This window comes from Alligator mississippiensis, chromosome 1 (genome assembly GCF_030867095.1).
Source record: "Alligator mississippiensis isolate rAllMis1 chromosome 1, rAllMis1, whole genome shotgun sequence".
In the NCBI taxonomy this organism is placed as follows: domain Eukaryota; kingdom Metazoa; phylum Chordata; order Crocodylia; family Alligatoridae; genus Alligator; species Alligator mississippiensis.
The window spans coordinates 11,066,902-11,094,105 of record NC_081824.1 but is presented as its reverse complement, the minus strand read 5'-3'; the positions used below and the strand labels follow the sequence as shown (position 1 = coordinate 11,094,105).

General features: G+C 45.3%; 1 long non-coding RNA gene across 1 annotated transcript; it reads left to right on the top strand.

Annotated features, from left to right (window-relative positions):
- Positions 1-2,789: 2,789 nt before the first annotated feature.
- Positions 2,790-26,637, top strand: LOC109284097 (uncharacterized). The gene is made up of 2 exons (XR_009461482.1): positions 2,790-3,655; positions 26,013-26,637. It is a non-coding gene; the product is annotated as an uncharacterized LOC109284097 (long non-coding RNA).
- The last annotated feature ends 567 nt before the right edge of the window (positions 26,638-27,204 follow it).

The following is a 27,204-nucleotide window of genomic DNA, read 5'->3' as shown; positions in this document are numbered from 1 at the left end:
TAAATCACACACTGAAGCCCTATTAGCCTGACAGAGAAAGGTACTCCAACAGGAAATGAGAAATAAAGCCTAGTGTGCTCTTTGCTCCGAAGGCATAGGGAGGATTACAAGCTTCTTTTCCCCTTGTCTGTTGAAACAAGTGTGCCACCTAGTTCCTGCCTCTCCTCTGTGCTTATCTCAGCTGGGTGTGGGAGAGAATCTACTTATGTCCTTATCAATTGAAAGAGCCCTGGTTAAGTATTACTCTCAAATAGGCAATGAAAATCAGTGCCAAGAAGCTGGAGTTGCACTTGTAAAAAGGGATGGATGAAGTGCTTTTAAGTACTGTGAATTACGGCACCCAATGAATCAGAGGAGTTAGGCAAAATAAAAACCTACTACATATTTCAGCATGTCCTTCCCAATGTGGGATTGCCCTGTTTGATACACAATTAGATTTGGGTGAGGAGGATTAGAGGCAAAGGAAAACACTTGTGAGAAGCAGTGTGTCTGTGTCAAGGTCAAAGGCTTGCCCATAGCTTTAGCATGGCTAAGGTACAATTTCTGGAGCCAGCAGGTCATCCGGGAGTGATGCACCATCCCTGGCTGCCTTTGACACCTAACCAAAATGATCAGGTACACCTGGCTTGACTGGGGGCAACCTTTGAGAAAAATCAAGAATGAGGCTTTCAACTCATGCATTCTCAAGCTGTATTAGGATGGCTTCACCACTCTGCCATCACTCCTACTGGTATGTTGTAGGCTGGGACTAAGAACAATTGAGTTCTCACTTGTGTGACATCAAGTAAGTTACTTGCATTCTCTGCATTTCACTTACCTTTCTATAAAACAAAGCGGGGCTGGTTTACATTTGCCAGCTTGGCTGCCATTTGCACGTTCTCTTGGCCACAGAAGCTGCACCAGACTTTTAACGATTAGTTTTGTGTTTCCAAATAGGGATGTTTCTCTTAATCGATGCAATGCCACACTATTACCTTCTATGTATGCTTCATTAGCCATAAAGAAAGTCTAGAATATTAGTGTAACAACTCTAACAACACTGCTCCTCTTTCCTCCTTAATAACAAGTCATGTTCTAATCATAGCTACTTCATTGCACCCTCCACCAGAAGTTTTAACATCCCTCAAAACTCTTCTCCATAATGTTTATGGCACATACTAATGATGCAGAATGTCCAGTAATGATACAATGCTAAGTCCAAAGCCATAATTCTAGTGGATGTACAAGTAGAAAGACAGGGATTTTACCTTAAATGCATATCGGGCATGTCTACACATGTGCTTTACTGCTCAGTAGCCTAATTTACTACAATGAAGCATCACCCTCTATATGTGTGCTGTACATTAATTTACTTCGGCGTAGGATAGTCCCATCAGACACAGATGCTATCTGATGGCAGACTAAATAACTGCGCTTAAACACATGTGTGGACAGTGACAGTCATCAGGATCAATTTACTTTGGCTCAAATTATGCCAGAGTTTATTTAGTTGCATTAACGGCCTGTGTAGCTGTGCCCATTGATTTCAGTTTGCCTGACTTCATCTACCTGTGGAATTTTTGTAGTGAAGTTTGGCACTAGTGGAAAGCAGCTTCTTTTGTTGCCCTGTGGGATCAGGCCAACTCTCAGGATCTCAGTATTGCGCTGTTAGACAGGAGGGTGTAACACAATTACACATATACAAACACACAAATCAGTTAGGTACTGACTGGTGTATGCACACTACCAGCTCAGGCACATACACATTCAAACCAGCCTAGGCACATGCATACCTATTACCAATTCAAGCACATACACTATACACCCCAAAAGATAGACACAGATCACTAATTTGTATATCATGTACACAACGCCATATATATATATATCTATATATATATATATATATACACACACACACACACCCTCACACTAGCAACTCAGATATACACACATTCAAAATAAATAGTTTAGGTTCATGCACACCTATCACCAGTTTAAGCCCATACACACTACACGCACCAAATTTTGACAGAATCAGTTACCAGTTACCAACACCTGAACATCCAATACACATACGTGGATTACTAATTCATATACCACACACACACACAATAATATCTATATAGGTATATATATATGTGTGTATTTACTAATTTACACACATCCCACCCACCTACACATACACACAGGTGAGTTCCTAAGTTGGGTGTTGTGATGTGTATGTATGTATGTGCTTGGTATACTTGGGATACTTGGGGAAAGGTTAAGATAAGAAAGTAGAAGTGTAGGGAGTTAAAGTTACCAGGACCAGGATTAGAGCTGGTAGACTACAGGAGCCTGGGCTGAAGAACTGAGGCTTGGGGGTAACTTTAGTTAATTGATCTTAATTGATTAAAAGACAATGCCCAAAGCCTGAACAACAGGGAAGTGATCCTGGCACAGAGGCTGAGACTGGGACTGGAGCCAGAGCTATGGGGTAGTTGAAAAGGTAGGTGGGGAGAGGGAAAATGAGACTAAGGGAAAGTGTGGGTGTTAAAAGGGGGCTCTGGATGTGGGGAGCCAGAGGATGGCTCTGGGGCAGCTAGAGAAGGTGCAGGGAGCAGCAGTAGGTGCTGAGAACTGAAAGAAGGCTCCAGCTGCTGGAGAAAATTGAAGGACAGCCAAGGGGACCTGGGAAGCTGCAAAGGAGGGGTGGGGGAGAGGACTACACAAGGTGCGGGGGAAGCCTGGAAACAGAGAGACAAACAGCAGAAAATCACAGGAAAAGCAGCAGGAGAGACTGAAAGGTGGCAGAGTCAGTGGGAAAGCAGAGAAGGGCAGCAAAAAGTCACAGGGAAAAGGCAGTAGGAGCATGGGAAGCAGGGGGACAGCAGAAAATTACAGGAAAAGTGGCAGGAGAGACTGAAAGGCAGCAGGGACAACAGGAAAGCAGAGAAAGGCAGCAGAAAGTCATAGGAAAAAGGCAGTAGGAATTGAGAGGAGACTGGGAAACTAGTGGAGAGGGGTGGGGGAGCTAGAGCTGAGAGAGAGAGAATGAGGCTGGAATTTAAGATAAGGAAGGGATTGGGATTCAGTAAAACATGACCCACCTCGGGGTTTCAAATGACAGTGGTTTTATTGAACAGGGGAGATGGTGACACAATGTCTTATTGGTTCCTGTGCACCCACACCCACACACATAATGACAGCAGGGGTTAGAGAGGCTTGGTGCAGGGACTGAAATCCACTGAAATCCAGGAGGAGAGAGAGAGACAGGGAGAGAGAGTCCAAATTGTAGGAAAAGGTGTGCAGGCAGTATCTACCTATCCAGGCTGGAAAGGGGTCTTTGTCCAGTAGGTGTTGTCCAGAGGGGGGGTCACTGGCAGGGCCTCTGGGTGGATAGGTGGTGTGGCATGGTGCTGGTTCGGATGGAGAGGGCCTCCCACTGGGTCTGTCTTTACTGCCCCTTTTTATAGGGGCAGACTTTGTGTGACTCTAGTGACAGGAGGCACGCCCAGGCAAGGTTCAGCCTCTGGTTTTGCTACACTTTGGGTTCTTCACTCTCTGATCACAAGGCCATGGCTCCCATCATCTGACCAAGGCTCCCATCAGCTGTTTAGAAGCCACAGCACAGTGTCCCTAGAGTAACTACTGGAAAGCATTTTGCAGCCGTACTTTCAGCCTCACCAACGCAGTAAGTCATTGACCAGCTCTACAACTTTACTTTACAAATGAAGCATTCATCAGGGAACACCAGGTCTTGATTTGCTCTGTAGGCACTTAAGTGGACTTAGGTGCTTAAATGTGACCCTATTCCCGCTTGATCAAGTCCCAGAAAGAATGCAAATTTGAGGGGGTCATCCTCTTTATGGTAATGGATTTTCTGTGGTTTGCGCAGGGTGCCTAATTGGTGCAACAGTGTCTGGCCCAGAGATACCAGCTATTTGATACTGACAGATCTTTGAGCAATAAATGTTCTATGCTACATCTAGAAGATGCATCTATCTGAAGTAAAAGCCAGTTATTTACTTCTGTAGACATTATTCTTGACCCACGAATATCATTAAAATGGAGATATTTGACTTGGATCCTAAATGTCATAAGCTTACTTTTAATTTTTACAAAAATGGTGTATGTTATTCAGACTTACAGGATTCAACAATTACTTATTTTTCCCCTCAAATGACTAAATATTAGGGAAGGAAATACTGGTTTGTTTGTAGCTGGGTGTAGACAGCATTAAAACCATTCCTTTTGATGTAAAAAAATCTACTTATATTACTTTTTAAGTAAAAGGAAATAGGTATTAAATCATACTGAATCCAGCTGTGACCTAGTGCTATTGACCTGACTAGATTAATATATTACTTCCTTGAAAGAGGGTAAAAGTAATTCAATGCATGGCTATAACTCAACATATTATCTAATACACATGCCTCCTTCCTGGACAATATAAAAGTGGAGGGGCTTGTGTGAATGAACACAGAGTCAATTGGTGATTAATCATAAGTTGTTGTCATTTGAAAGGGCAACCGCTCTAGCAGAACCTATGGAGAATAGTTTTAAGTTTTAGTATTCTGAAACTGTTTAGAGTTTTACGCAGCTACATGATGACAAAGTTGGCCTGTTTTGCTTCAGTAAAACTGTGATGTTTCTACCATGCAGACTATATTTCATACAACTTTTGGAAGGGATATAAAACAATATGTGATCCTCATTTTGGTGACTTTTACCTCCGGAGAAAAAAAAATGCAGGGAGCCTTTTAGATTGTAACATACCCCCAGGAAACTATACAGAAATGATGAGGAGGATGTCAACTGGAATTGACCCGAGCAGGGTGTGAGGCCCAGGGAAACTCAGCCAGTGTGGGGCCCCGCTCCTGGACATGAGGAAGCCAGTGGTGGATGATTTAGCGGTGGGGGGGGGGGGGTGGTGCAAGCAACCAGACACAACAGATTCGGCAGCAGATTCAGTGGGGAGGGGGGGAGGGGGGAGGGTTGGCCAGACGTAAAGCTGGTGGCAGCATGGAGTTACCATGCCACTCCGCCCAACTCTGTGGGGCCCCCCACCAAAGCACAGGGCCTGGGGCGGTCACCCTGATTCATCCCCGTCAGTCCCTGTCCCCTCCCCGCCCTCCCCCTCCCCACCCAGGGACGGCCCTCACTGGAATAAACTTGACAACATTTGTTTTGATCACTAACTTCATTGTTTTAAAAGAATGTCTATAAATTACATTAGAGCGATTTAAAATGTTCTGCCATTGCTCTATTGGGCAGGGAGAAACCAATATTGGCAGGTTAATTAAACAAATAAAAGTCACAGTAGAGCGCATATTGTGCATTTGTTTGTGAATGGAAACATGCATATACATATCTTATTTTTACCGTTATTTCAGAGGACCAGCTGGACCAGTCTGTGCAAGATACAGTTACCATCCTATTTTCCATCACTTGCCTTCTATCCCCCTTACTTTCTCAGGCATGCCACTAAATTAATGGTTCACTAATAGGAAAAAAGCTTAAGAAAAACTGTACCAAAATCTTTCCTGTCACAGTCTCAGTTCAGTACGTGGCCAGATTGCAACTGGGTATAAATCAACATGAATCCAATCTTTAAAGTCCCTTCCAGCCCCTAACAACTATGAAACTATGAAAGTAAATGGAGCCTGATAGATTTACATGTGGCTTACAATAGAAAAATAATGCTAGCATTTAAGAGTTGTCAAAAGTAAGAAAAAAGAATGATTTTTTTTTGCCATTTTTATTTAAAAAAAAATAATTTCCTAGGGTTTACTGATTACCAAAAGGATAAAGTGATTGTCATGCTAACTAATTAAAACTGGATAATTATCTAAAAATTGCTTGAAGCAGCTAATAGGATGTGGGATCAATGCTTTCCTTCCTACTTTTCTGAATTCATTTAAAAGTGATACACTCAGCAGAATGACTTAAAAAGGAAGGGGAAAAAAAAAAAAAAAAGGGCTCAGTCCCTCTACTAAAAAAATGAAGATGATCCATTCATCTGAAGTTGTCACACATGGATTAAAATCAATTAATTGTGTTGTATGCAGCATAAAAGATGAGCCATAAATATTGAAGAGTCAGAGTGGTGGAGAAAAAAATTGGGAGAAAAGAAAGATGCAAAAATTCTTGTGGTTGATATCTTTTACTAGACCAACTGCATGGTTGGGATAGACACAGGGTGTAAATGGCACTGTCTTGGGAGCAGAGTCGGGTAGGGTCATGGGATGGGTCATGGCACAGTCGATCTGCTTCATTGGCATTTACAGATGTAAGCTGGCAGGCCTGTGTGAACAGCAGGTCTGTGCAAAGTGGCTAGTATTCGCTTTGGCTTTGGATTTGGCTGGAAAAAAACCAAACATTGCATTCACCAGCTCCTGCCAGGCTGGGCGGGGACTGGGGGGAGTGATCCCTGCTGCCCACCACTGCCCTGCTTTGTGTGGGGGGCTGTGCCACAAGCCCCCATCACCCACCCGCTCTCTCAGTCCTGTCAATGACTGCCCCGCCTGGCCCCAGTGTCCTGGCGCTTTAAAAATAAAAGTCCTACACTCAGCAGCTGCTGCCAGGTGTTTGTGTGTGTGTGTGGGAGGCGGAATCCCCACCTCCCTGTGCTACCCCATGCTGCATGGGGGGGGGGTGTCTCTGCTACAAGCCCCCAGAAGCCCTAACAACTGCTGCAGCAGCCAGTGAGTGCATGGCTTTTTTATTTTTTAAACAGCCAGGACGCTGGGGCCAGGTAGGGCAGCCACTGACAGGGCTGGGAGAGCAGGCGGGGGATGGGGACTGGTAGGGGTTCCCCCATGGCCCCCTCCCCTCTCCCTCAGCCCCCTCTCCCCACCCTCTACTTACCAGCACGGAGTCCGGGTCCAGCTCCCTGCGGTGGCAAGCAGGAACTGCCCGAATCTTGAAATCTCTCTGAAGCTCTCTGAATCTTTTCTGAATTGATTCGGAGAACTTTGAATTGATTCAAGCCTTTTTGTTGGTCTCCCAATTCAATTCAGATTTGGAGATTCAGCCGCTGAATCGTGCCGAATCTCCTCCAAATTGAATCAGCACCCAAAGCTGCGCACAGTCCTAGCTAATAGGAAAGTATTTGATTTGGATTCGAATTTAGCTGATTCAGAGAACAGTGATTTAATTCAGAGATTTGGATCACTGTCCTGAATCAATTCAACCGAACTGGCTATGGAAGATTCAGCACTGATTCAGAGAGATTTGGTGATTTGGCCATAGACCATAATGGGGAATCACTGAAATACCTGTAACTTTGTCAGTTTTTGGCAGATTTGGATGAAAGCAGCAGGGATGGTAGCTCCTTCTGAGGGCATGAAGCCTACCAAGTTTCAGGGAGATAGGTACAGGGGTTTCTGGGAAACTGTACCTCAAACCACTGAAAGAAAAACTCATGTCGTGTGTGTTAGCCCTTTCGGAGGGCATGAGACCTGCTAAGTTTCAAGGACATAGGTACAGAGGTTTCTGGGGCACCTCAAACTCTTTAAAGCAAAACTTATGATGTGTGACTTTGTGTGTGTGTTAAGGCACAGCGGGATGAAAACAGCAGGGATGATAGCCTGTAACAGGTGGCCTTCCTGGTGCTGGTTAGATCTTTGCCCACCCAGCTGTTTCTGGGCCAGCCGCCTGCCTCTCTTTTGCTCTGGCAGAACTGCTCACAAAAGGGACAGAAAGGCTCCAGACAGAGGCTTATGTGCTGTTTCTACGCCCCTTCCCCTGTCACCGTGATTAGGGAAAGATCATAGTCATTGGCCAGCTATAGATGTCAATCTTTGTCCCCCTGCTCCCCCTCCCTCTTCTCAGTTTCTGTTCCCCTGCAAGACTACCTTCCAAATTGGCAAATCTCTGAGTCTTTTCCTGACTCTTTTCTGAATTGATTCGGAGGCTCTGGATCTATTTGGAGGGTTTTTTTGGTCTCCCGATTAGATTCGGATTTGGTGATTCGGCTTCTGAATCAGGCTGAATCTTTTCTGAATGGAATTGGCGACCAAAGCTTCACACACATCTATTAGCCGGGGCTGCTGTCCTGTAGAGTTGGGTCCTTGCCACTCCTATGGCAGATGCCTAATCCAGTGCAATAATAATGTCTGGAGTTGGGGTTCAGAAGTGAGATAGACTGCAGGGGATTATTTCAGCACACATCTGCAAGTGGAGGAATGCCCACGGGCTCTTGGCATGGCAGCATGAAGCTGGATAGGTGGAATGGCAGCATGAAGTTCTCCTGTGTGCAGACATGCTACCCAAGTCAGGGCACGGGAGCCTGATATGAGTGCCATGGGAATCCCCTGCAGGTGATTCCTGGAGTGCAGGGAGTGCAGGTCTGTATGTGCACCCTGGGAACTCCCTGCAGGGGAGTTCTTGGCACAAGGAATGAGCAAACAGCTCATAAGGCTCCACACACTGTGACAACCTTTGGTTATGGCAACATTTTTGGGCAATTGGAGCAGATAAGGGGCTAGGACATGTGTTTGCTCACAGCTTGTGCCTCCAGAACAATTTTTCTGGTGCCACAAGTTTGACATCGGTTTGCACCAACAATACACTTCAAAAAAGCCTCTGGAAGAAAAAGAGACATAGCAAAGCAAAGTAACAGACGGAACAAAAACTTGTGTACAATTCCATATGTAGATGGGGACAGGATATAAGAGAAATGGTTAGGTACTCAACAGGCAGGAGAGATGCAGTGAAAACCTGATAAAGGAGAGATAAGATGGTTTAGGAGGGTTGTTATCATTGGTGAAGTTCAGAGGTTAGTGAGTACCAGGTATCTTATAATGGACCATGAAGATATTGTCCATGTTAAGTCCTGGCACGTCACATCCATTGGCTAATGCCTTTCTGTTCCCACACTCATGTTGTAAAGGCATTGGGTAGAAGTCCTTTGAGCACAAGAATTGTGAAGTCAGACAGTGAGTGACTTTTCTGTGAAAAAAAAGTTCTCCTACAAGGGCTCTAGTGTCTCTGTCCTTTATCTTTTTCAGTGAGAAAGAAAGAAAAGGGATTAGGATGTGTGTGATTACTCAAGATTACCTTAATTTCCACAAATCATCAAACTGAAGACTTTGGGCACTGCTGTGAAGAAGCTGATTCAAATCAGTGAAGGTACACCTTCTTCTATAAGTGCTCTTAGAATAAAAATGCCAGCTGAAAAGTTACAGGCTAAAATGCTGTGCTGCTTACTCAGGGAAAACTCCCGTTATGATCCATGAATCCACAGATGTTTCACTTGAGGAAGAATGGCCTCACCTCCTACCCCTGATTGAATCACACGGAAGAAGCAGAAAATGTTGCCTCTTTTTGAGATCCCTACCCAGGAGGTTTTCTATGGAAGAAACGAACTCCAGCCCTTCACAAAATTATTGTAGTGGGAAATAATATAAATTTGGTCAGTTATCTACTTTTATGCTGATCAACTGCATTGATGGGCAACCAAAGACACTAATACAAATGAATGGCTCTCAATGATATGCTTCAATATTCCTGATGCCAAACCTTACCCAAATTGTGTTTATTTCTGACTGCTAATTCAAAATGCTACTTGTTTCCTTTACCTCCCTCTCAAATTGATAGCTTCAATCCTCATCTTTGCTTTGAGTTGCAAACTGTCACCATGTATATTCTTTTCTCTCGTTGTCTCTTGGTCTCTTTCTTTCTTGATGATGAACACTGTTTGAACATCTCCTCCTCCAGTTTAGTCCATGACCTCTTGCATATTTGGAATCTTTTCTAGCTCAGAAAAGTGTCCTGATAATCAGCCGATTGTCCATCATAAAATGATGCAGCACCTGCTGTGACTTCACCGCCTGACACAGGGCACTTTCACGTGAAGGAAAACATTAAATGGTGTGGGCTACAGGAAATGATTCAGGTTTAAACACACCAAGCTAGCTCTTACCAACACTTCCTCAAGCAAAACTGCTGATTACTTGGCTTAGGGAAATAGGATTTTTGTCTTACTAAGAACGATGTGATTTGGCTAGTAATATTTCAACTGATGTTCAGTAATATTTAAACTTATTATCATGGTGGCATATCTTGTCATGAGGTGACTTTATTAGCCCTGGGGGGTATTAACAACTGCCAATGGTTTGTCATATGTAGTCCGCCTGACCCACCTTTGGGTAGGAACCTGCTAATTTGCTTGCTTGACTGAGTCTTTCAGGCACTTAGCTCTGGATGTCCCATGATCCAGTCCCTGATGGTGCTCTCATGATAGTCGTTATATTGAGAATATACTGAAAGTAGGACCCAGAAAGGTCCTGCCATCGTGTGACTGTGGGGGAAAACTGCAGAGGAGGCTTCACAGGTCTCAATCAGGCAGAAGCAGCTCAAGTAGGGTCCTGTGGCTCTTCAGGATATAACTACACATCTATTTATGAATGCGCTCTTGAAAGTGCTCTTGAACCTTGGGTTGCCACCACACCAGGTAGCACTTTGATTTGCTCTAAGGTCAGAGCCCAAGGCCAGATCCAGATGTGCAAGCACATGTGGTTTGGGGAAACCACAAACCTCATGTGCTGCCTTTTAAACAACGTGTGGTGTTGCTAATTAGCAGCACTGGGGCAAAATTTACTACCAGGATTTCCCAGTAGCAAATAAAACCCCTGAAAAATAAAGTGGCACGAAGCACGCCAAAGTGCTATGTGCCAGGACAAACGCAGAGATGGGGGAGCAGGCAGGCTCTTCCATTTCCGTGTGCTGTGGAGCCCCTGCACTGAGGCACCCTGCACCCCAGCCAGCCACTCCCCAGCTGGCTGGGGTGCAATGTGCCTCTGCGTGCCTCGGTTGGGGGCCTCTGCTGAGGACCCCCATGCTGAGGCAGACAGAGCCCCTGCACTGCAAAGTGCGCCCCTGCCTGCTCCCTTGTCTTGAGGCACACTGCACACTATCCAGCTGGGGAGTGGCTGGTTGGGGTGCAGGGTGCCTCAGTGCAAAGGCTTCGCAGCACGTGGAGACGGGGGAGCTGGAAGTCTTTGGTCACTCCCTGGGTGGTTGGGGCACAGGGTGCCTCAGCATGCAGGCTGCCTGCTGGCTGGCCTTGTCCTCAGGCACCCTGTGCTCCAGCCAGCCCCTCCTGCAGCACATGCAGCAGTGGGACAACGTGTCCCATTGCAAACTGCAGAAACTGAGGCATGCGCTGCAGCAGAATGTGGAAAAATGTGTGCTGCTGCTATTTGTGTCAATGAAAACATGTGCTCCTGCTCCTGTGGACGTGGCCCAAGTGCGCTTTGGCCTCACCTTGCATTCAAAACCCTCCCCTGCTCCTGCAGTGTCAGTGGAGCTGATTCAAGCTCTGCATGGCACAGTCCCTTGAATCCACCACCACAAGCCTCTCTATTCCTTGTTGAGCTGACTTCACTCTGCTGGATTGACTGGAAATTTCTTATTGAATTCCCTGTGCCTGGTTTAGCTGATCGGGGGCCATTGTTTTTGGCAAGCATGTCTCAAATTAGCCCCATACCCCACCCAAGTGCTACTCCAATTCCCTTCCCCTGCCCAATCTGCTGCTCTGCTTTCTGTCCCCTGCCTTATTTGTCACTGTGCTGCCTGTCCCATCCCTGATCATCTGTATGCCACACAACGGGGCTTTTTGAGCCACTTATGGGACCTATGCTATAAGTTGGCCACCCTTGGTTTAAATTATCATTTCCCTCATTGGTGACACAGCTGTTCAGTGGACTTGTTTGAGCTCCCAAGCATGGCCTCTGACTGACTGATCTATCAGCGCCCTGCAGAGCACTGCTGGATTTTGATCATTGGGAAGTCATATGCAAAGGAACATCACTAAGGACCTGTTTATTGAGAGATTGTGCCGAAGGCTGAAGCAGTAAGCATTCACCAAATCAGGAACTTCTCTAGCGAGTACACCAAATGAACAGAAAAGTAATGGCATATGAACCTGGGACAATTAGCAGAAGGTCCATCGATGTCTGTTCCCCATCTCTCTCTATGAGGATGTTGAGAGGTGTTTGAGGATGTTTGGAGCAGACATATTGGTGGAGGCTGACCAGGAGCTTTCTAGGGTTGCATCCAAGGCCACTGAGACTCTGGAGTATGTCCCAGAGGACACCAGGCTGGAGGTGGTCAGGGAACTGTGGAAGAAGTTGCTCAGTGAGGACAACACCATGCCAGAGAAGTGACCGATGCCTGTTAAAGGAGGGAAGAGTTTTGTTTTGGAAGGATCTTTTTGGCTTATGTATAGAATAGGGGTCATGCCATGTCATGGGGCTTGGGGTTTACCTCCTTGCCACAGTGAAAGAAGAAAACAGAATGAACAGAGGACCCCTGTGAAATCTCTCCCAGGTCATAACACTGACTCGCATCTCTTTTTTAATGCCACCAGATTGTCCTCATCACTGCCTGGAGACGACAAGATAGGTTTGTGCAGCACTCAGCTCCCCTCCACTAAATGTTCTTAGATTCATAGATTCATAGATGTTAGGATCGGAAGGGACCTCAATAGATCATCGAGTCCGACCCCCTGCATAAGCAGGAAAGAGTGCTGGGTCTAGATGACCCCAGCTAGATGCTCATCTAACCTCCTCTTGAAGACCCCCGGGGTAGGGGAGAGCACCACCTCCCTTGGGAGCCCGTTCCAGACCTTGGCCACTCGAACTGTGAAGAAGTTCTTCCTAATGTTCAGTCTAAATCTGCTCCCAGGTAGCTTGTGGCCATTATTTCTTGTATCCCCCGGGGGTGCTTTGGTGAATAAAACCTCACCAATTCCCTTCTGTGCCCCCGTGATGAACTTATAGGCGGCCACAAGGTCGCCTCTCAACCTTCTCTTGCGGAGGCTGAAAAGGTCCAGTTTCTCTAGTCTCTCCTCGTAGGGCTTGGTCTGTAGGCCCTTGACCATACGAGTGGCCCTTCTCTGAACCCTCTCCAGGTTATCCGCATCCCTCTTGAATTTCTGCACCCAGAATTGCACGCTGTACTCCAACTGCAGTCTGACCAGCACCTGATAGAGGGGAAGTATCACCTCCTTGGATCTGTTCGTCACGCACCTGCTGATGCACAATAAAGTGCCATTGGCTTTTCTGATGACTTCGTCACACTGCCGGCTCATGTTCATCTTGGAGTCCACTAGGACTCCAAGATCCCTTTCCACCTCCGTGCCACCCAGCAGGTCATTCCCTAGGCTGTAGGTGTGCTGGACATTTTTCCTCCCTAGGTGCAGCACTTTGCATTTCTCCTTGTTGAACTGCATCCTGTTGTTTTCTGCCCACTTGTCCAACCTGTCCAGGTCTGCCTGCAGCTGTTCCCTGCCCTCCGGCGTGTCCACATCTCCCCATAGCTTTGTGTCATCTGCAAACTTGGACAGAGTACATTTCACTCCCTCGTCCAAGTCGCTGATGAAGACATTAAAGAGTATCGGTCCAAGGACCGAACCCTGCGGGACCCCACTGCCCACACCCTTCCAGGATGAAACTGACCCATCCACCACGACTGTCTGGGTGCGACCCTCCAGCCAATTCACCACCCACCGGACTGTGTAGTCATCCAAGTCACAGCCTCTTAACTTGTTCACCAGTATGGGGTGGGATACCGTATTGAAAGCCTTCCTGAAGTCTAAGTATACGACATCCACCCCTCCTCCTGTGTCCAGGCGTTTCGTAACCTGGTCATAAAAGGAAGCTAGATTGGTCAGGCACGATCTGCCTGCCACGAACCCGTGCTGATTTCCCCTCAGCATAATTTGTCCTGCCAGGCTCTCGCAAATGTAAGCCTTGATAATTTTTTCAAAGACTTTGTCAAGGATGGAGGTGAGACTGACTGGCCTATAGTTGCCCGGGTCCTCCTTCCTCCCCTTTTTGAAAATGGGGACCACGTTAGCCCTTTTCCAGTCCTCCGGGACTTGGCCCGTGCGCCACGAGCGTTCAAATATTCCCGCCAGTGGCTCTGCAATGACGTCGGCCAGTGCCTTCAGCACCCTCGGATGGAGCTCATCCGGGCCTGCCGACTTAAAGGCATCCAGTTCTTCCAAGTGACTCTGCACCATCTCAGGATCTACGTACGGAAGTCTGGCACCTTGCTGCTGCCTCTCTACAACCCCAGTGAGAGACTTGTCGTGCCCCTCCCTTAGGAACACTGAGGCAAAGAACTCGTTGAGGAGTTCAGCCTTGTCCCCCCTATCTGTCACCAATTGTTTCTGCCCATTTAGTAGGGGTTCTATTCCTCCCTGGGCCTTCCTTTTACTCCCTATATATCTAAAAAACAATTTCTTTTTGTCTTTTACTTGGGTTGCCATCCTCAGCTCCATGGTAGCTTTGGCCTGTCTAACTGCCTCCCTGCAAGCACGAGCAGAGGAGGTATATTCATCTTTGGTGATCTCTCCCTGTTTCCAGTTTTTGTGTGCTCCCCTTTTGGCCCTTAGGCTGCCCTGGATTTCTCTGGTCAGCCATGGAAGCCTCCTGGCCCCTTTCCCTTTTTTGCCTCGCTCAGGGATCGTCTTGCTTTGTGCCCGAGGGATCGTTTCCTTAAGGCGCAGCCACCCTTCTTGGGCTTCCCTTTCTTCAAATCTCCTACTCTGCAGTGCATCCTTGACTGATCGCCTGAGTTCATTGAGATCAGCTTTCCTAAAGTCTAGCACTTTCACCCTACTAGTTACCTTACCCACTCAACGTCTTATGGTGTATTCTATTATTAGGTGATATTCTATTAGAATATATTATTAGGTGGTATTCTATTATTCTTGTCCACACCCACCCCGCACCACCATGAGGTCCTTAACTGCAAGCAAAGAGTAACTATAAATGGATCCACAGCTGAATGGCAGGAGGTTTTTAGTGGGGGTTCACAGGGGTCTGTCCTGAGGCTGGTGCTTTTTAACATGCTTATGAAAGATTTGTATGCCAGAATAGAGAGCTCCCTGACCAAGTTCACCTATCAATAAGACCCCAAAAGGGACTGAACACATATCACTGAGTCCAAAAATTGGTGGTGCGTTTTGCAGCAGGAAAGTTTTGTGGACTGACAGGTCGCGTGCCACCTCACCTGGGGGCTGATGAGGAAAGACAAGAGAGCTGCTGCATTATTTCTAGAAGGGCTCTGTTTTCCTTGACCTCAGGGAACATGGGATACATGCTGCAGCAAGGCATGTACCACAGCAAACACATTGTGGAAATACTTTGGTGTACCAAGGTCAATCCACAGAAGATGCTGGTACTTGTGATACACAGACTGAGGTCCCTGGAGTACAAGAACACAAACTCAGGCATGTGCCTTAAATATCGATATAGAACTGCCCTCAGAAACAACTTTCTATGGTACTCACTGGACTTTCTTTGCCTTGTGTTGATTTTTTGTGTATTCCTATCCACTTTCTCCTCTCCCCCATAGTGTCTTCCCCCCAGCTTCACTGTATAACTATCCTTTATGCTTTCCTTTCCCCTTACCCATCTCACCTTTCCCTTTCAATGTGTTGTTCTCTCCACTTTCCTTTCCATTTAAATAATCGCCCCCCTTCTCCCCTGCTCTGCTCCAGAAGTGTCATGACACTAACATGTTTCAGGAGTGTAGATTGTAGCCGTGTTGGTCTAAGGACATAGGTAGACATGGTTCTTTGGGTAGATCCCATATCAACTCAAATAGTTGGAAAAATCCTTCTTAGCAAGCTTTCAGGTGCAAACACTCTTCATCAGGCTGAAGATGGTCTGTGCTCTTCCTGGATTTCATGGTAAAGCAACCAGAGGCCAGTAGGTATGCAAGAAAACCAGTCCATTAAAATATAAATCAAGGTAGTCAGTAAATTTACAATTTACGTTTTAATGGACTGGCTTTCTTGCATACCTACTGGTCTCTGGCTGCTTTACCATGACATCCAGGAAAACCACAGACCATCTACAAACGTTTCCTCCACCTGACGAAGGGCATGTGTGCCTGAATGCTTGCTAAGAAGAATTTTTCCAACTATTTGAGTTGCTCTAATGAAAGATAACAGATTTGCCCAAAGAACCTTGTCTACCTATGTCACTAACATAGAATTCTTGCTGCTATCACATCACCACTATGAATCACCACCCCTACCTATACCCTGTCTGAAAGGGACCTCTTGGGTCACTGAGAGAGCCTGAGAACCATACTTTTGGGGCTGTCCTGTGCTGTTGCTACCAAACATCTGTGAGCTGAGGCACATTCAGAGCACACCCAAATGGGCAGGGCTTATTTTTCAGTGGCAGGCCTGTTCTCACACAGGACGTGCAGTAGATATACCCCTTGGCAGTTTACAGACATTCTGTGATCAGTTAGTACAGCCAGTTTTTTCTAGCTGATGAGCTCCCAGCTCTTAGCAGAAATGTTATTAGACCCTGCATTTCATGCAATTGCATTTCTTCTGAGTCCTACGCCTTCAATATTCAAGAACATCCAGTTCTTCCTGCTGAATTTGGTTTGCACTGGAAGTCCTTCTAACTTAGTGCCATCAGCAGATTTCATTAGTTCACTCCCACTTCTTGTAACAAAGCCATTAATAAAAGCAAGATCTGTCTCAAAAAAAAATGATCCTTGAGGATTGTTCAAAGGAAAGAATTAATCAGGAGGCTCCAATGTGGCCTCTACAACTCTCTCTCGATGTGATCTCTAGAACAGTAGTATCCAAATGTCCCTTTCCTATTAATGACATTAGCTTCACAACATTTCCATGAGGATTGAGACGTTTTATTTGCAGATGGGAAACTGAAGCATGGATACTGACTCCAGTGGAAACAGATTGGACCCTGCGTTACTTGCCCATAGATATTCAAGACATTTGATAATGGAAATGTAATTCTTGGTGTCCTAGTCCAATGCCTTAACCACAAAGGTCACAGGCACTATCCAAACATGTAGGGTCAAGGTTCAGGGGCTAAAGGCACAAACCTGGGAAGTCCAAGAGCTGAAGGGGTCATGGGCCACAGGTCAACCCTGTCCAAAGGTCTGAATGGGGTCAGAAGCTGGGTGCAAGAAAGGAGTTAGGTGAGGATGAAGGACAGGAGGAGGTTCAGGCAGAAAGAGGAGCATTAGGGACAGGGAACCGGACTAGGGAACAGAGGACCAAAAAGCAGGAAATATGACTAGGAACTGAGAACCAGGACTAGGAGAACAGAATCGGGATTAGGGAAATGTTTTGTTGGGAGCCTTAGGAGCCCTGCAAGGGCTGCTGCTCATATGGAGCAGCCATACCCAGGCACTTAACTAGCACCAGCTGGGGACACTCAGGCACTCAGCAGCTGGTCCCACCCAGGCTGTCAGGGCCAGCTGGGGACTCCTCTGCCTGCCTGTCACCCTAGCTCCCCGCAGCCATCCTGAGGCACGTGGGGTGGAAAGATAATTTAAAAGCTCCTTCTACTTTTTGACAGGTCTTTGTCTGCAGGAAATACCATTGTGCTGGTATCAGATTCTGGCAACTCTCTTGTGGTTGAAGTCCTGGCGTTATTCAAATATAATGTAGTCTCATGGGAAAATGTCATTGTGAAGAGAATGCAGAAACGTTCCTATTCACAATAGATGATATTTATGGAAGGGCCAAATTGCCTTTGGATGTTTCCTAGGGTTTGTACTTCTTTCAAAAGAGTGCTTTTTAGGGAGTCGGGGGCCTGCCCCTTCCTGTGTGACTCCCTTTATCACATGCTCAGCAGCCTCACAAATTAAAATGAGAATCTCCTAGTTTCATAGTAGTTTCATAGTTTCATAGTAGCTAGGGTCAGGAGGGACCTGAACAGATCACCTAGCCTGACCCCCTGCCACAGGCAGGAATGAATGCTGGGCTCACAAGACCCCAGACAGGTGATTGTCCAACCTCCTCTTGAATTTGCCCAAGGTAGGGGCGAGGACCACTTCCCTGGGAAGTTGGTTCCAGATTTTGGTTACCCTAACTGTAAAAAATTGCCTTCTGATCTCTAACCTAAACATATTCTCCATCAGCTTGTGACCACTGTTCCTTGTCACCCCAGGTGGTGCTGGGGAGAAAAGGGCTCTACCTATTTGCTGTTGATCTCCCCTGATGAGCTTGTAGGCAGCCACCAGGTCCCCCCTCAGCCTCCTCTTGCCGAGGCTGAACAGGTTAAGGTCCCTCAGTCTCTCCTCGTAGGACCTGTCCTGCTGCCCTCTCACCAAGCAGGGGGCCCTCCTCTGAACCCTCTCCAGACTGGCAACATCCCTTTTGAAGTGCGGCACCCAGAATTGGACATAGTACTCCAACTGCGGCCTGACCAAAGTCACATAGAGTGGGAGTATCACCTCTCTGGACCGGCTTGAGATGCACCCTTGAATGCATGACAAGGTATGGCTGGCCTTGCTGGCTGTGGTCTGGCATTGGCGGCTCATGTTCATCTTGGAGTCAATAATGACTCCAAGATCCCTTTCTGCCTCTGTGCTTTCAAGAAGGGAACTCCTCAGCCTGTATGTATGCTGTGGATTCCTTCTCCCAAGGTGCAGCATCCTGCATTTGTCTATATTGAACCCCATCCTATTCTTGTCTGCCCACTTTTGTAGTCTGTTTAAATCTATTTGCAGCCTCTCTCTCCCTTCAAGTGTGTCCACCTTGCCTCACATCTTAGTGTCATCAGCAAACTTGAACAGTGTGCTTTCCACCCCGTTTCCACCCCCTTGTCCAAGTCACTGATGAAGATGTTAAGCTTTTGCAAATGTTATCAAACACCTGATGCTGCCATAGAATAAAACACACAGTTGGGACACCTGTTACAAAAACTGAGTATTACTCAAAGCATAACATGTAGATATATTCCTACAGAGAAGTCCCATGGACTTCAGTGGATGGGGCTCATTATGCTTTAGCACTAGCTAGTCTATGAAGAATGGCCATGTGTTCTTGCATACGCTACTCCGTTCATTATGGTTGATTTCTTAGAAGGAGCACATGCAAGCAGGCTGCTGAGCATGGATGGCCTTTTGAAAGGCCAAAAGGAGGATCCATAGCTAGACACAGATATTACCAAGATGAGGGTATGCTGTATACTGTGAGTCATGACTGGGAACAAGCCACTTTGGACTCTGGTCTGGAGTGCACAGGAGTGTTCTCCGGAAGCTGGAAGCACGAGCCCCATGTGCAATTAAAGGTTTGAGAGGAGTGAGTGACAAAGTAATGGCACATTTATGGTGTAATAACATTGTTGCTTATTCCTGGTTTTATCACACTGTGTATTGAACAAACTAAAGCTGTCTCCAGCGTAATGTGCCTCAGAGGTCAGGGGAACAGAAAGCACAAAGGATTCAGAGTTTTTGTGTATGTTGAGTAAGGAATAAAATGTGCTACACTGCAGCAAAAACAGTTGTTGAGCCAAGATCGTGGTTAATGCACTCCACAGAGAAATCTCAGGCTCCAATTCTTGGTATCAGGTTATGCGTTGTGGGATTGTGCAAGGGACAGATCCAGACTGGTTAACTAGGCACCTCAATGGGATGCAGGAGGAATTTAGGTGCCTGAGTTTCACAAAGTGATACAGAATAACCCTGTTCCAGTGTCCACCTCCATCTCTCACCTCAGGTGCCTAAATCCCTCTGGTGTATATGTAAAAAATCCCATGTGCCTAAGCAAGAGCTTCTGAGCATGTACCAAAGCACTCCCGTCTAATCAGTGAGATACGCTCTCTCACTTAAGCTCCACCATGATCCAGAATGAAGACGGGAAGGCGCCTCTCCTCCATCTAAGTCTTTGGAGGAGCCTGATCTTATAGGCAGGCTGTAAATAAAAGCAATGTGCACTCATATAATTGGGTTGAGCATAAAATATATCCATGGCCCTGATCACCCAAAAACACAGCTGGAGAAGGAAGACCCCATTTTTTGCACAGTAGCTGGAGCATTCACTAGCAAGTAGATGCCCTGAGATCTAGATTCTTCTCTGACTGCAGGGATTCACTCCCATGTCTCCAACTTCCCAGGAGAGTGCCCCATCTGCCAGTTGATGGAATAGCTTGTTGGGGGAACATCCTTTCACTGTTTGTGTTGAGGAAGCTGAGACACTAGGCATAAAGGAATGCAAAAATCATGCAGCAAGAAGGACGGCAAGAAAAATGGAACATGGCTATATAGGCTAGTGGTTAATGCATTCCACAGAGAAATCTCAGGCTCCAATTCCTGGTATTAGGTTATTTCTCTTTATTAATCAATGACTGACTATTGTAAAATGTTTGAGGAGCGAGCAAGGCCAGGCCTCAGGACACCTTCCCCCAAGCTGAGAGCCAGCTTCACTGGTATAGAGAGTAACAAGCTCTTTTGCTTGGTCTCCATCTATCCTGAGGACTCGTGCATTCCTCTCCATACAGTGGCCAAGCTTCTCCAACTGGAGGGGTGCAGCATGCCCCTACCCAGACAGTTTTATAGCCTAGTGGTTATGACACTCTCCTGGCAAGTTGCCAACATGGATTTGAATCCCTTCAACTGGGAAAAGACTTAAAAACAAGCTCTCCTACACCCCAGGGGTGTGTGCAGTATCCACCAGGCTATCCCAAAAAGATCAGTGCTGTTAGATGCTGATCCCAAGAGGAAGGAACTACCTAAAGTTCATTCTTGAATGAGATGCTTCAACCCCAAAGAGACACCAGGGTTTGGATGAACCTCTTATCTCAATGCAGTGTCTCGTATAGCACGCCCTGTTAGGACCTAATCCTGCTGTTATTGAAATCAGTACTTCCATGAACCAGTAAAATCTCTAAGGTTTCTTTAGACGTGCAGGGAGCCTGCTCCGACGCACTAGAAATTCAGTGCATTGGAGCAGACTAAATTAATCAAGTCTGCCAGAGCATGGAAATTGATGTTCTCTGTCAGCCTTCCTCATCAAATGTATCAGCATCACCACACTGAAAAATGGTGGTGGTGGAGCTTTGAAATAAAACATGTTTAATGAAGTTTAGGTCAAAGCACCGCACTGCTATTTTGCAGCGTGGGGATACTGATACACATGACGCACGGGCGCTTGTAATTAGCGTGGCTTGCTAATTAAAGCACTCGGCACCACATCCCAAAGCACATGACAAAATGCCCTAAGGTTCCACCTTACCGTATCCATTGACTTCACTGGGAACAAGTTAGACTAGGCATTGCTCTCCTTTCTCAGCGTTATAAATTCTTGAAACCTGTAGTGACTCTTATATACTACAATTAAACATATGATCATGATATGCAAGTCCTGGATGGAGGTTGCCCTGTAGAAAAGGGCACGTGATCAAGCTAAGTTAACCTCTATATGCCATACAATTTCCATAACCTGGTATTATAAAATATATATGGATATATACACTAACAGTAAAACTTACAAACCCCCCATGGAAACCTCATTTGATTCTATAAGGCATTAGCTTTTTTTAATCATTCCAATAATTTAAAAATAATTTTCACATCATTGACAGCTCTTGATAAGCAAACTAAAATGTCAGGTGAACTAAAATTCAATGATGTCCTCCAAAGTTGCACAACATAGGCTGGATTTAAAGAAACCACATGCTGACTGTATCTACATGAAATGTTGACTGTACATTCATTTTGTACTTGCATGCACAAGTACTAAATGACTGTGCAGTAACCAGTGTTACTGCACAGTAGCATCCCTCCACAGCTTCCTCGTAAGGCTGACTGCACAGTAGCTTGTTACTACTGCGCAGTAGTGTCGTATCAGGGTTGGTGCCATGCGATGCTACTGTACAGTAAACGTCTCCGTAGAATCTCAACTAGTACACAGTTTGAAATCTGATTGCAAAGCCAAATATACTCTGGTCACTGTACTTATGAGAGTGTAAACCCAGAAGACAGATTACCAGCTTCCCTCATTTACTTAAAATCTTTTTCTCTAAACTTTAAAGTTACTAGAAATTTAAAAATGTAGTTGTACAGTAATCATTTTACTGTCTTAAGAGAAGTTAATCTTATGGTTAATCTTCAGAGCTACATACAGCATAGAGTAATGAATCAACATAAAAGAACCATGTAAAAGGGCAATATAAAATCATCTTGAATGTATAAACTTTGTAATGACCTTTCTTTTTTTTTAATATAATGCTGTATAACCAGTACTCAACAATAACAGACCCTTGACCTTCGCAGTACTGTTTTTTAAAAGACCAATTAGAAATGATCCTGAATCAAGAAAGAAAAGGGTGTTCTTCAGAGCTGGAATTGGACATTATGAAGTGGAGGTTCTGCATTTTCTTCCAGGAAGCAAAAATGGGAATGTTTCTATTTCTAAGCAAATATTATTCTAATCCATAATGGGAATTTTTGTGTTTGTCTGTGAAACAGTAGTCAAAACTTCACTTTCCCTATTTCTCTGCCAGTAATAAGTACAATATGCAGAGTTCAAATTGATCTCCCATGCAACCCAGACTATTATAACCTATGTAGATTGTGTGATGAACTGTGGTGGCCGATAAGGGGTACGAAGTGGGCACTATTCGATTCGGATTTGGATTTGGCCTGAATCAGGGACAGTGATTCGATTCGTTGATTTGGATCACTGTCCCTGGTTAGATTCAGCCAAATCCAAATCTGAAGATTCGATGCTGATTCAGAGAATCAGTGATTCAGACATAGACACAGCTTTAAAAGTTTTTTCTACATATCTTGAGGTAGCAGACGTGACTCATGAATGCTGTGATGCTGGGGTCCATGAAGTGTCCCACAGGAGTGGCAGGGGAGCCCTCCATGTGCTCAGCGGCAAACCCAGAAGTGGGGCAGAAGTACTACTAGTCCACTTCTGGGTCTGCTGGGGAGCATGCTGGGGTGCTTCTCATCACCTTTCTGGCTTGGCGATCAGCCACAGGGGGACCCCAGGTGCCCCCCAGACCCAGGAGGCACCAGATGCCAAGCTGGAGGGCACAGGGGAACCCCCAGCACACTCCCTGGTGAACCCGGAAATGGACTGAATGTACTTCTGGTCCACTTCCAGGTCTGCTGCTGAGCGCACTGGGGAGTCCCCTGTGCTTCTGTGGGACACTCAATGCACCACAGCATCACTGCATTCACGAGCCTCTGCTACCTAGCAGTATATAGAAAAAACATTTAAAGTTGCGTCTATGTCCTAATCTCCAAATCTTTCTGAATCTCTGGATTCTGATTAGATTTGGAGAGATTAAAGGGTCCTGTGATTCAGTTCAGATTTGGAGATTCAGCCACCAAATCGGGTTGAATCTCCTCCAAACTGAATCAGGGACCAAAGCTTTGCACAGTCCTACTGGCCCATACTGAGAAGGACAATATTATTGGAATCAAGCCTTCAGTGACACAGACAACATCTCCGTCCACTGAATGGGAACGCTGCAATGCTGACCGCACGCTCTTTGGAATGTTTTCTTCAACATGCTGTACCTTTGCACTTTGTGTGCAGAGGAACAATTTTAGTAGAAAGAAAAAAGCTAGGGGAACAGGAGCCTGGAAACTTTGCTTTAATCTTCATCTTGGCCATTCACATAGTGTATAGTCCATGGACAAGTATTTTAATTTTTTTTGTGCCTCTTATGTCAATCCAATGAGCAGAGCATAATGTTCAATGTGATGGGAGATGTTGAAGACACAATCCAACTTTGAGGTCTACGTTTAAAAAACATAACACTTTAAATTCTATTCTGTGTAGACAGCATGTGCTATATGTATTGTCCGGCTCAATTTTAATGCTATTATTGAGCTACTAATAACATTCTTGGACAAATACCCTTAAGGGTGAAATTTGATCTGTTTGGTTCTCATGATGAAATGTTTGGAAAACCTGAGCAAAAATCTAAGCTGATTTTTTAGATACGTAACCATGAAATATTTTTTTTCCCAATTTTATGTTTCACAGACTCACAGACTTGGAAGTTATGGCAAGGCTCATCTAGTCCAAACCCCAGCACAGATACAGGATTTGTACAGGAGGTTGGACTAGATGCCTCCTGAAGTTTCATCTACTTCTATAAGTCTCTCAGCATGTCTACATGTGCTTTTATGCACACCAAAACTTAACGCGCATTTTCCTCACGCACATTAAGATGATTTAGGCATGTGTCTACACATGCATGCACTAAGGTGCATTAATGCGGTGGGTGGACTGACTTGGGACTACACAGCGTTAATGCGCCTTAGTGCATCTGCATGTGTTTTAAGGTGCTTTAGCTATTTGCACCTAAATTTGATACCTGCCTTTGCAGAAAGATAACAAAATTCAAGACTGAAATATATATCCATATATGAATTTCTCTATGCCCAGATGGCTTTGTAAGATGATAGATATCCAACCCAACTGCTCCTCTTCAGTATATTTTTAAACTCCAACATACTCGGTGTAATGTGGATGGGGCAGTTCATTTCCTTGTTCCTATCTGCTTGCATAAAATGTTCTTCTCCTGACTTGTGGCTCAACTGATACATAATTCTACTGTAGGTGTGGCTGAAAAATATGACATTAGGAATAGCAACATTTAGACCTTCTTTGGATCTTCCTAAACATCCAGTAACGTTCATAGCCTGACAACTTGTCAGGTTATCTCAATGTCACAGCTGTAGAGAATGAAGCCAGAAAGTTAAATGTCATGTCCAATGCCTGAACAACTGCAGTTGCTATCAAACTTTTTAATTAATCAGAAACTCCTGTCTCACATTTGATAGGACCTTTTCACTGTGCAGAATCCATTTCCGTTGGCAGCAGGATCCAGGAGAACAGGATGAATAACGGAGGCAGGAAGCCTCTTAATTCAAACCTTGCCTTTGACATTGACTTGGTGCAGAGACTTCTACAAATGAGTGATCTTCTTTCTTTAGCCTTGTTGCTTGTTTGTAAACTGGGGCCTCTGGTAGGGCGATTACATGATCCCACCTGAAATGTATGGAGAAGGCAGGGGGTTGGGAATACTTTTGTACTTTATTTTAAGGAAACCAGAGAAGAGAGGTGGATGTTGGATCTAAGAGAAATCTGTCCTCATGAAGGGAGACGCCTAGAGTCACTGGCTCTTGTAAGAGCATGGACTTGAAATTGGGGTGGTTTTGGCTACAGGTTGATGGTGGGAAGAGATGGTCATTTGGTTTCTGCTCAGCTGTCAGAACAGAAATCCCTTCTGAACACCACAATGGGTTGATAACATCCCTGGGGTCCTTGAGGTTCAGCTGTGGACCATTATTGGTTTATCTGGCTATTTGTTCATGTCAAACATGCCACAAGCTCTGCACCTCCTCCTCCAGAACCTGCTGTTGAGGTTCTGGCTGCACCTTTCCCCACACCTTTTTATTTATGTACTCCCCATCCACTGTCCCACTAAGGCCCGGGACCTCCTGGTCAACCTCCTCCTGGCTCTGGTCAAGCTTACCATCTGGCTAACTCGGTGGGAGGCTCTGGCCAGGAGGGTTCCCAGGGACATTGGGGCATTTTTCCTTGGTGTCCTCCGGTCGTGAATCTGAGTGAAGCATCTCTGGGCAGTAGCCGCCTGCACTCTTGCTGAATTCGAGGGCCAGTGGGTGCTGTCCGGTGTGCTCTGCTCAGTGTCCCCCAGGGAGCACTTGTGTTGGCCCTTTGACCTTCACGTGCACACCCTGTTTTTTATTCTTTGTCCCCCGTATTTAATTGGTTTTAAAAGAGGCTCTTAGCTACCCAACAGTGGTGGCCCACACAATTTTAGTGGGCTAGGCCCATGGACCTTTTTAATCAAATGTGTCAAACATGCCACATTATGGACAAATCTTACTGACTAGCTCATCAGTGGCTAATATACCTATGGCTCAGAGGTATGTAGAGGATAAGCAATTAGGCTCAGATCCCATTCCACCACTGGAAATCTAAGCTTATGCAGCCACTTAGCTGAAAATAAATGACTTGCCTCAGGACACAAAGCTACTGCACAGTAGTAACGAGTTACTGAGCAGTCAGCATCACCAGAAAGACATTCGGGGATGCTATGGCACAGTAACGCCAGCTATTGCTCAAGCATTTAGTACTTGTGTATGCAAATACTACTGACTGTGTAGTAATAACTGCACAGTCAGCATCTCGTGTAGATGCGACCACAGACTCTCAATGAACATCCTGGTGTATCTCATGAGGCCAATCTCTTCTGCCATAGAGATGCCATAGGGATGGGCACAGCTCTTTTACCCTGCCCTGATCACTGCACCACTGAAGACATCTTTCTTCCCTCCTGTTGAAACTGGGCCACTGGACAAAGACTGACTCCTAGGATCAAAAGGAGAAGCAATGAAAAGAGGACTGATTCTTCACCCCAGTGAGGTGAGCACTCTGCTGGGAGGGAAGGAGCCCTCGGTTTTGTCACCAATCCCAAAGCTGTTTTTACCTTAAATGCCTATTGGAAAAATGAATCCAAAGTGCTGGAGTCATTCATTCGTAAGCTGAAGGGCTGAGCACAGGAATCAGATGCTGTCATTATATGACAAGAATTTGTTCCCTGCAGGTACCTGCAAAACACGGAAATTCTCCTTCATATATGTTATGGATATTATGAAATTTAGCTTCATACCAGAGGGGAAAAACCCCAAATTCTGATAATTTATGTAAAGCAAAATTCTGAAAACAAAACAAAAAGAATTGACAGTTTTTCAGATGTTTGTTACTTTCACTTGAAATGATGTACTGTATTAGCTTATACATAAACTAAATTAAACAGTTTGGAATGAAAAGTTGGAGCTACAAGGGGTTTTCTTCAAAATAAAATCCAATTCCAGAAAAATCAATTTAATCTCATGGGCATTTTAATTTCAATGGGACTGTAGTTCTGTTCTAACCAGTTTTACTATCCATCATGATACACTTAAATGCATTGAAAATGAATGTTTATGACAGCTCTGATACTTTCAACAGTGTTTAGAGGGAACATCCCAAACTTTTGGGTCTTGTTACATGAGTTAGGGTTTGAGATGCTTTTTCTGTATCTGCAGCAAAGACAGCAGGAAGGCAACAAATCCTGGAATGCATAAAAATGATGTTTTGAATGTTTCTTTTCTTACACACTATTATTTATGTACCAACCAATAGTGTGCCATGCACTGCCACACGTGAAACTCTATGAGTAGTAGGAAAATAGTGAAAATATACATACCAAAGTGTAAAGGAGCTGAAAGTCAGAGCTGGTCCAATAATAAATGAATTATTATTTACTATCAGAAGCCATGGGGGCAGAAGCTCTCCTCCACGCTGGGAGGAGAATTCAGTAACTCTTGTTCCCAGACTTGGGCTCAGATGTCTATCCTGGAAAAAACCACTAAAGAAAACAAAAATAGGGTTTTATTTCTGTAGACCAC